Here is a 9,730-nt window from a genome sequence, read left to right as displayed (position 1 = left end):
ACCTTCCCACTTGCAGAATGTGGACTTGAGACCTCAGCTGTTTCCCTTCATGGTTGTAGGGTGACTGTCACAATTCCAGGAACTACAACGTCAAGCAGAAGGAAAAGAATGTTTTGTTCTGTGCATCTCTTTCATCAACAAAGCTCCCAGAAGCTCCCAGCAGACTTTCCTTGTGGGCCAGAATTGTACCACTTACCCGTGCTAAACCCGTCACTGACTAGGGTGATGGAACACCCGTACTAGGCTTGGAGCAATCATGGTCAGAGCCTGGGGAGGATGTTGCTTAACCTGAGCACACGGCCTTGAAGAGGTTGGACACCCAAACAAGCTCAAGATTTTACCTAAAGAATACATATGATATAAAGTTCAACAACAAGCTGCCTGAGTCTGTGGTGTAGAACTGTTGTCACCTTTGGGGAGGTAGATGACAGTAGTGATTGGAAGGGTACAAGGGCAGCTTCTGAGATACAGGGAATGTTCTATTTCTTTTGAGTTGGAGTCTCATTCTGTCGCCCAGACTGGAGTTCAGTGGCCACTCCCGGCCACCGCAGCCTCAACCTGCTGGGCTCCGGCGATCCTTCCGCCTCAGCCTTCCAAGTAGCCGGAATTACAGGCATGTGCTACCATACCCGGTTGATTTTTTGATTTATTGTAGAGATGAGGGCTCGCCAAGTTGCCCAGGCGGGTCTCGAACCCACGGGCTCAGGTAATTCGCTCACCTCAGCCTCCCAAAGTGCGGGATTACAGGCTGAGCCACGGAACCTGGCTGAATGTTCTCTTTCTTAACCTGGGTTAAGAAACCTAGGCTGTGGTTACATGGGTGTGTTTGCCATCAAGCTGTATGCATATGATTTGTGTACTTTTTTTTTTTTTTTGAGTTGGAGCCTCACTCTGATGCTCATGCTGGAGAGAAGTGGCACACACACGGCTGCTGCAGCCTCTACCCGCTGCGCTCAGGTGATCCTTCTGTCTCAGCCTTCCGAGTAGCTGGAATCACAGGCATGCACCACCAAGCCTGGCAAATTTTTAAAAAATTTATCATAGACACAAGATCTCACCAAGTTGCCCAAGCTGGTCTCGAACCCCTGGGCTCAGGCAATCCCCTTGTCTCAACCTCCCAAAGTGTTGGAATTATAGGTGTGAGCCACTGTGCCTGGTCTGATTTGTGCACTTTTCTGTAGGTGTGCTTGTTACTCAAAGTGTGATCCATGCTCCAGCAGCATCAACGTCACCTAGGAGCTTGTCAGAAATGTAGCATCTCATGTCCCGTCACCTACTGAATCTGAAACTGCACTTTAACAACATTGCCAAGTGATATACTCACACATTAACATTTGAGAAACGTGATATTATGCTTCATTTTTTTTTTTTTTTGAGTTGGGGCTCTCATTCTGGGCTTAGGTGCTCCTTTTGCTTCAGCCTCTTGAGTAGCTGGAACTACAGGTACATGCCACCACGCCTGACTAACTCTTACATTTTTTTGTAAAGACAAGGTCTTTCTATGTTGTCCAGGCTAGTCTCAAACGCCTGGGCTCAAACAATCCTTCTGCCTCGGCCTCCCAGAGGGCTGGAATTATAGGCATGAGCCACCACTCCCAGCCTATACTTCAATTTTAAAAAGTGCTTTTATAGAAAATATCAGGGCTTTGCCAGCAATGAAGAAGGTGGAGGGAGCCTGGGTTTGGGCAGAAAAGGAACATTGCTGGCTCTTGAGCTAAATCATAAGCTTGTTGCCTCTATGGACCATGGCTGGCTTCTTTTCCATTCCCCACAGGATTTATGAAGCAGGCACTTACCAATCCTCATTCAGTAGGCAACATTTTCTACCACTCTCTTCCTCACTTCACCTAGTCTCTTTGAAACAGGGGCTCAGGCAGCACCTGGGGTTCAAGACACACTGGATGCCTACCTGGTCACGTGGCGAGAACAGTCACGCGGACAGGAGTGAGATGGCAATTTCTCTGGAATGGGAACCTCGTGCCTTTGTAAGTAGCCAAGAATTGTTCAGAGACCCTGGGGAAGTGGTGAAAAAATCTTACCCCTATTGAGAAACAGTGAATGCCAAAGGCCTCACTTAACCTATTCCATTGCCTGTGAGCAGGCGCTCGCCCATCTCAGTTGGAGCCACCAGACTGAAAACAGAGTCTCCGTCCCCCAGTCAAAGAACTGGGCCGGGACGGGTGAGGATGGAGGGAGTTCATGGAGGTGAGGTGTGTGGAGACACATGTGGCTCAATCATTTGCCCAAACAAATGGGGGGAAACAACTTAAAACAGACATCGGTCTAATGGTGATTCCACCCTAACACTGGTAAGAAATATTGGTTCTTCAAGAATTCTTGGTATGTGTTTTGCCAGAAGGAACATAAACTGGGATTCTAAAGTCCAGAAGCAGACATTCTAGAAATGATCTGCTTCATTTATGCTGCTCTGATTTAAGATAAAAAATGCTGTTCCTGATTCCTGCCTAAAATTTTTTAAAAATTTAATAAAAACAATGTAAACATTTTTATTTGTTTTAGACAGGGTCTCTCTTAACCTCTCAGTCTGGAGCGCAGTGCTGCGATCATGGCTCATGGCAGCCTTGAACTCCTGAACTCAAGTAGTCCTGCCTCAGCCTTCTGAGCAGCTGGCACTACGGGCACATGCCACCACACCCAGCTAATTTAAACGTTGTTTTTTTTTTTTTTTTTGGTAGAAATTGGGTGTCACTGTGTTGCCCAGGCTGGTCTCGAACTCCTGGGCTCCAGTGATCATCCTGCCTCAGCTTCCCAAAGTACTGGGATCACAGGCATGAGCCAACATGCCCAGCCCCTGCCTATAGTTTGAGCTCTCTCAGACCCCCTCATCTGAGCCCCCACCTGTTGCTGCTGAAGAGTCCCTTGAGACAGCAGAAGGAAAGAGCTCAGAGGGGCAGACCCACAGGTGAGATCACGGAAAGAAGCTTCTAATACGTATCTGGTACATCCTCCTTTTAAAGTCTCAGGTCACCGGGCAATGAGGGCACTGAGAGAGGTTCAAGGGAGCTGTGGCCTTGTGACCAGACCAAAGGTTTATCCACCACCTGGGGGGTCACAGAAAACTCCCAAACAACCTGCACCTACATCAGGGAGATGATGGAGCAGCCACCCATAACTCAGGGCAGGGAGGCTTCCTGGGGATGCAAGCTGTGTGAGCACACAGGGCACCCCTCTCAGAAGAGCCCTGTCTCTGTCTCAGACTTTATTAATGCTTTTACACAAGGGTCCTGGGCTCCATTAGTGATGTAGCTGGTCCTGAATGCCAGAATGGCCAGCAAGGGGAGATGCCTTGGGGCCCCTCCCCACGCCGAGACCCGTGATGTCACATGAGGAATCGGATCCAGATTGTTCTGGGCCTTCCTGTCCCCAGAACAGCCTTTTTCTCTGGCTCACTGGCTTCATACCTTCTTCATCTTTTCAATCCTTTCTCCTCTACTTTTATGTATTCGTTTCCTACTGCTGCTATAACAAACTACCACAAACTTGGGGGCTTAAACAATACCAAATTTTTTGTTGTTGTTGTTGTTTTTTGTTTTTTGAGTTGGAGTCTCACTCTGTCACCCAGACTGGAGTGCAGTGGCCGCTCCCGGCCACCACAGCCTCAACCTGCTGGGCTCTGGCGATCCTTCCGCCTTTCCCAGTAGCCGGAACTACAGGCACATGCTACCACGCCCGGCTAATTTTTTTATTTATTGTAGAGATGAGGTCTCGCCAAGTTGCCCAGGCGGGTCTCGAACCCATGGGCTCAAGCAATCCACTCACCTCAGCCTCCCAAAGGCGCAGGATTACAGGTTGAGCCACCAAGCCCAGCCCCCCAATTTTTTTTTTTTTGAGTCAGAGTCTCACTCTGTTGCCCAGGCTGAAGTGCAATGGCGCGACCACGGTTATCACAACCTCCACCTGCTGGGCTTAGGCGATCCTTCTGCCTCAGCCTTCCAAGTAGCTGGAACTACAGGCACCACCATGCCTGGCTAATTTTTTTTTATTTATTGTTGAGACAAGGTCTCACCAAGTTGCCCAGGCTGGTCTCGAACACCTGGGCTCAGGCATTCCTCTCACCTTGGTCTCCCAAAGTGCTGGGATTACTGGAGTGAGATACCACGCCCAGCTAATAATACAAATTTATCACCTGACAGTTCTGTACGTTACGAGTTCCACATGGATCTTGCTGGGCTAAAATCAAAGTATCTCCTAGAGACTCTGAATAGAGACTCCATCATCCATGGCTGATGGCTGAGTCCTTCTCACCTGGCATTGCCCTGCCCTCTTCTGTCCCGCCTTCCACTTTCAAGGACCCTGGCGATTCTATTAAGTCCAGCTCCATGGTCTCCCTGTTTTAAGCTCTGCCAATTAGCAACGTGAATCCCGTCTTCAACCTTAATTCCTCCTTGCTATGCAAACTAACATACTCACCGGTTCTGGGCATTAGGGTGGGGTCATCTTTGTTGAGGGGGTCATTTCCTGCTTCCAACACCCTATTTTTTCCCTCTTTCTCCGGTCTGGGGATCTCATCCTGTCTTGTTCCTCAGCATTTACTTTTTAGGTCTTTCAAATTAATCATAAAGAGAAACTGATGGAAAAAGGAGAGAGGTGAAGGGAGAGGGAAAATACTCATCGCCTCTCAACTTATGTTTTTACATTTCAAAACCCCTTCACCACCTCCACCCCTGCTTGGCACTACTATGCCTTACATACTTGAAGGTCAACACAAATTTTAAAGTTTGAATACAAAAGTGTTAGGGAGCATACCCTGAGCAAATACAACTGAGGCCCTAGAAAGAGGCCTGTTGACTAGCAGCCTCAATCCCATCTTCAACCTCAATTCCTTAATTGGGAAGAAGACTGGAAGAGAGATCCTCAAATAATTGCATTTCCGCTTCTACTTTGCACATGGAATCTATGCCCCAGACCCGACTAATTGCCCAAGACTCTTACATTTTTCCAGAAAGTCTTCATTCCCTTCCTCCCTCCAAGGTCAGATCCTCCTTTCCTTTAGTGAGTGTGAGGAGCTCCTCCAAGTGCAAAATTTCCTCTGTGTATTCCTCACACCCATTTCTTCCCTCGCTGGGATTTGAGTATTGCCCACAAAAACCCTAGGGTAGGGCCATGCACAGTGGCTCATGCCTGTAATCCCAGCATTTTGGGAGGCCAAGGTGGGAGGATCACTTGAAGACAGGAGTCTGAGACCAGCCTGGACAACATAATGAGACCTTGTCTCTACCCAAAAAAAAAAAAAATTCTTTTTTAATTAGCCAGGTATGATGATACGTGCTTGGAGTCCCAGTGGTTTCAGGGGCTGAGGCGGGAGGATTGCTTGCACCAGGCATTTGAGGTTACAGTGAGCTATGATGGTGCCACCGTACTCCAGCCTGGTGACAGAGTGAGACCCTGTCTCTAAAAAAAACAAAACAAAAACAAAAACAACTCGTGGGCAGATTGCTGCTGAGAGAGCATCCTGGCGTGGCAAGTGCAGCCAGCTGGTCTTGTACCCACATCTTTTCAGTAAATTTCTCTCAAGCATATGTACACACACAAATACGCCTTCTGTTGAAAGTGATGAAATCCTCTTTCACCACAGAAGCTGGAGAATATGAGAGCAACTATGAAACCGAAGCATCGCTCTGGGGTCTGGGTAGGGTTTTTCATGGAGTTACCCTGTAGTGGCGATTGCTGGGCAGCGTGGAACTCGAAGACGCAGCGCCCTGGAGTGGCCCCTGGAAGTTCGATTCCAAGGTGGACATCTGGTGGAACGGGCTCATTCCCAGTGTGGGCTCCTAGGAGAGACCTCCCCATCCACCCTGGCTAAGAGGTTCCACAGTCAGCCCTGTCTTACTTTCTTCATGGCAAATCATTCTCAGAGACCATGTTATTGATCTGTTTTCGTGTTGCCCATCTTCCCGCAGGAATGTCAGCTCCACACTCCATTTTGCTTCTGGTTATAACCCCAGCACCTGGGACTCAGCATGCCTGAGTGTGGGTAAAGTGTGTCTTTGCTCTGAACCCATCGGTTGCTGGGCCTGTGGGTTGGGCTGCCCTACCCCTCAGTCTCCAGGGTGGCCACTTGACCCAAGCTCAGGCCAGTCCACGTCTCCCTCTGGGGAGTCTGACCTCAGACACAGGGACAGGCTTTGCCAGCCAGAGATCACCCTGGGGGAGACCTAGGGCAAGCCAAGTCCAGGGGAGCAGAAACCACAGGGGAAAGCTGGTTCCTGCCAGGGTTGGGGCAGCAGTGAGCGGAAGCCAAGGTTCCGCCCACCCTCTGTGGGGCAGTCCGGTGGGAGACAAGCCACTTGCAACTCAGTGTGGTGGGTGCTCTCACAGGTCTGCTCTGAGCAGCTGGGCACCCAGAGGAGAAAACTGCTCTTTCTTTCTGGGGCAGCCCTGGAAGGCTTCCAGAAGAGGGGGGATCTTGAGTTGAAACTTAAAGAATGAGTGGGAGTTTGTCAGGGGTCAGGGGGTTCATGCAAAGCGAGCTGTGTTCAAGTTCCATCACTGCCACCTTGCAAGTTGCTCTCCCTAGGAAAGCCCAGTTTCTTTCTCTATGAAAGGGCCATAAAAGTCTCTATGCTTTAGGCTTCTAGGGGTCACAGCAACCGGAGCACAAGTGCCTGGCTCCTGGCACTCCATGGCAGGCACTCTCATTTCAGGTGTCAGGGTGGCACACGCTTCCTATCAGAATTCTGCCTCCCACCCCCTCCCTATTGCCTTGTCTGTGTTCTAACCCTCCTGCCGGTGGGGCTTGCACCGCAGCTGTTGCCTGTGCCAACGTCACAGTTAAGTCTCATGTGTCTCAGCCGGGACCCTGCCTGGACACCCACCCAGCGTGACCCCTGACCAGCAACGCAGGCAGCTCCCTGCTCGCTTCTTGCCTTTGTCACCAGGATCTTAGCAGTCCCCTGGGGCTTGCAGTGACCCAGCACAGCTGCTGGCGTGGCTTGCTAGCTCAGCCTGCCTGTGGCTGCCCCATCCCTTGCAGGTCCAGATCTCAGCCCCTGACTAGGCTGGGTCTGAGGACCAGGATGGCGACAGATTGGAGAAGTGAGCATTCGAGGGGCATCCCGTGCTGACATCTCCAATGGCCTGTTTCTGTCGCTTTGGGGAAGTCGCCTATGCGTTGTCCTGCCCCCCTAACCCCCCGCCCCACCTTCCTGCTTTTCTCTATTTCTCTCAGAGCCATGGAGGGAGGATTCATGAGCTCATGTCCCAGAAATGCTTTGAAGATGAGAAACACTGAGCATTTTCCCAACAGCCTTCAATTTACTTTTTCAGCATTCTCTCTGGGTTGTCAAGCCTTTGTAGTTATTTTTATAAATAGCAATTGCTGGCTGCTTCCATTTTTACCCAGGAAAACTCCACCTCCAGCTGGAACTGGCTACCATCCTACAGCAGACCAGCCACGGGCTAGGTTTGCCCCCATTTCTCTTGACCAAGCCCTTCTTGGCACACCCTTGCCATTCCTGAGACCCCACCCTTGCTGTCTCTGTGTCTTCTAATGTCCCCTGTCTCCCTGTCACCAAGTCACTGATCTGTCCCAAATACCCCTTTCCACACACAGCCCATTCCCCAACACGGCACACAAGACCCCTGTGATTCAGCCACCTGTCACCTGGCTCAGCCACATCCCTGACCTGGGCTCAGTCATACTGAGTGACTTGCTGTTCTCCAAAATGCGAGGCTAGGTCATGCCTCCAGGCTAGGAGGGAAGCCTGTCCCTGGAACCCGGAGGCTGAGTTGGTGGGGGGTCTGCCCCAGTGAAGGAGGGAGAACAGGTGCCTTGACTGAGGCAGTTTTTGAATAAAATATTTAAATCATATTAAAGTACATGGGAAGCAATTAAGTGAATACAATCCAATGAAATGTCACCTTTTTAGCTGTGGAACTCTTTTTCTCCTCCAACTCTCCTCACCAGAGAAAAACCATCATGTTAAATTTGGTGTCTGATGTTTCTAGGAAAATCCTTGTGCTTTGCTTACACATGTATATTTCTAAAGGATATATGGCATTGTTGTGTGTGTTTCAGATTATATAAATGCTAACTTACGGTATGTATCCTTATGAGATTTACCCACTGCTCAATAAGCGAACCCTTGTTTTCATGCTGGTACCAGTAATAATCTTTTTGTTATAGTCTTCTTACAAAAGTCATGCAGTCTGCGATTCACCAAGGAGGGGGTTGGTGGGAGCAGTCTAGGCAAGAAGGAGCCGTGGCATTGCTTAGGATTGCTGGTGCATACCAGTCATAAAAAGCAGACTGACTTTTAGTGGTGGCCTAGTCGGCTCGGGCTGCTATAACAAAGTACTATAGACCGAGGGGCTTAAGCAACAGACATTTATTTTTTCAGTCTAGAGCCTGGGAAGTCCAAGATCAAGGTGCCAGCAGATTAGGTTCCTGGTGAGGGCTCTCTTCCTGGCTTGCAGACAGCAACATGCTTGCTGTGTGTTTACATGGCAGAGAGAGATCATTTCTCTCATGTCTCTTCTTATAAGGACACTAATCCTATCAGATCAGGGGATTACTCTTATGACTTCATTTAGCCTTAGTTACCTTCGCAAAGGTCCTGTCTCCGAATATAGTCCCTCTGGGGATTGGAGCTTCAACATATGAAATCTGGGGGGGACACGATTTAGTCCACAGAAAGTGATGTTATTGTTTTTCAAACAATCTATGGACAACATCGTCCCCCACCCCCAACCCACTCCTGCTTATCTCCTACAGCAGAGCGACCACTGCCTCCACCCCTACCCCTCGGCCTGTCACCGCTGCCCACATGCTTCTCTTTGAACAAATCGTGGAAAAGGAACCCTTGCAGAGAAAACGTTTTGAGAACCTGCCACACCCCCGGCTCTGCCCTATCCCACCCCACGCCTTCGGATTTGCCCTCACCTAGGCCCTTACACACAGGTTCTCTGCTCCTAGAGTGCCTTCCAGCTCCCCCCTCCCTCTCAGGACCTGGCGACCATCTGTTTGTCATTCAAAGTCCTGCTCTAGCTTCACCTCTGTGCAATATCTTTTTGGTGTGTCTCCAGTGGAACAGACCTCCATCCCATCCAGCCCTGGTTCTAGCAGCCCCCAGCTGTGTGGCCTGGGCTCTGTTTCCCGGAGGCAGCGCTGGAGAGAGAACATGACTTAGAGCCAGCAAGCCTTGTTCCCAAATCCAGCCCAATTGCTTATTAGCTAATTACTTCTCTGGTCCTCAGATTGCTCATCTGTAAAATGGAGGAAATAATATCAATCTCATAATTAGTGGGGAGAATTTAGTTAAATAAGATATAATATTGTTCAGTTCCAAAACTGGGAAGTGGGGTGAGAAAAGGGCATAATAAAACACCGGACGCTCTACTTGTGATTAATTTGGGCCCCAGTAACATGAAATTTGATCGGACATAGATATGAATCAGCTGAACAATTTCCTTAGCAGAGCAAAAGTAAAATTTGCAGGAGCCTCAAGAAATCAGAGGAAGAACAAACTTCTTCTAGGATTTAGGCCACACCCACAGCATAGACAAACTTTTATGACTATTAACCAATCATTTATTTATTTATGTAATTTAAAAGTAAGACAACTGTCTCTTTAAGAAATTTTCATCATCCAGATGTCTTACCATCATCACCACCATCATCACAAACGAACATTTGATATGTGGCCACTATCTGAAGGATGCCGCTAATTTTCTCCCCAGCCTGACTGCATGAAGCTTGATCTCTTTACTA

The sequence above is a fragment of the Carlito syrichta genome, unplaced genomic scaffold (assembly GCF_000164805.1).
Source record: "Carlito syrichta isolate Samal-C Ts95f unplaced genomic scaffold, Tarsius_syrichta-2.0.1 Scaffold311824, whole genome shotgun sequence".
NCBI classification, from domain to species: domain Eukaryota; kingdom Metazoa; phylum Chordata; class Mammalia; order Primates; family Tarsiidae; genus Carlito; species Carlito syrichta.
This window is presented reverse-complemented; position numbering follows the sequence as displayed.